The sequence below is a fragment of the Sinocyclocheilus rhinocerous genome, unplaced genomic scaffold (assembly GCF_001515625.1).
Source record: "Sinocyclocheilus rhinocerous isolate Xijiao unplaced genomic scaffold, SAMN03320098_v1.1 scaffold1290, whole genome shotgun sequence".
Lineage (NCBI taxonomy): Eukaryota > Metazoa > Chordata > Actinopteri > Cypriniformes > Cyprinidae > Sinocyclocheilus > Sinocyclocheilus rhinocerous.
Window position 1 is genome coordinate 68731 of NW_015652269.1, and position 1162 is coordinate 69892.

At 33.0% G+C, this 1162-nt stretch overlaps 1 protein-coding gene across 2 annotated transcripts in view; it reads right to left on the minus strand.

Annotated features, from left to right (window-relative positions):
• LOC107714266 (protein AAR2 homolog) overlaps window positions 1-1162 on the minus strand; it is a 7992-nt gene that overhangs the window by 4248 nt on the left and 2582 nt on the right. The gene's annotated exons all lie outside the window — the stretch shown is intronic.

Below are 1162 nucleotides of genomic sequence, written 5' to 3' on the forward strand. Positions count from 1 at the left end.
TTTTTGCAGCTCTGTGTAGTAAATTCTGCTCCATCTGAAAGCAGGTGATGATGATTTACTGCTGATTACAGAACCGGCATTACTATCAAAATGCGCATGACAATCGCATTCGATTAATCGTGCAGCCCTAGTATCTAGTATGATAAAACAGCGCTGCTTTAGCCCACATACACACGACTAGACTTGTGACAGTATTCAGTAATGCGATATATCACAATAATGAATATGCACGATATTGTTATCCTGGGCACTTCAAAATACCTAGAATAATTAGTTATTACAAATTATTCAGAATTTTGAATGCATTTTAGTAATACTTTTCCCATCAGCTGGTCACAATGCACAACACCTATGTATGCTGCGTGAAAGATGCGTGCGCACTCTGATGTAAATAAGCACGGATGAGAAGCACACGGCGGAACATGTGAGAGACGTGCTGAATGAAAGCGCACTTTCACTCTCTGACAGCAGATGGCGCTAAACTGCAGAAAATGCAGCCGTAACCCATAAATAAAGCAGCTGCGCTACTTTCTAAAACATATTTAAATGATTTAAATAGCCATTCAGATTTTTGTATTTCGCTATTGTGTACATCACAGCGCCAAATACTTAAATATTTAGACTTAATAGGCTATTTATTTTCAGACTTTTTTTACGTTTTAATCTGGACTACAACATGCCCTAGATATTGTTTGAATTTCTTTTTAATCTTTATTGTTCGGTCACACTTTACATTAGGGCTTCATTAGTTAACATTAGTTAATTCATACATTATTTAATGAGCTAACATGAACTAAGAGTTGTATATTTTTTTTAAAGATTAGCTTCTGTAGCAAATGTAGCTATTGCTCATTGTGAATGTTAATGCATTATCTAAGGTTAACTAATGAGGTCTTATTGTAAAGTGATACCTATTGGTCTTTATAGTTCTTTTGCACTTTAATCTGTGTAAATTTTTTTACTTATACATTTTTCTGTATAAAATGTTTTTATTTAAATGTTCAGTTATTTTGTTATAAGAAAAAAGTTATTAAACCTGTTATACTGTATTATGACAGCACTTTTTAAAAACTTAATTTCAATATCGTGATAATACCGTATACCGTAATAAAAGCAATAGCAATTAATCGCAACATGAAAATTTGATACCGGCATATCCCTA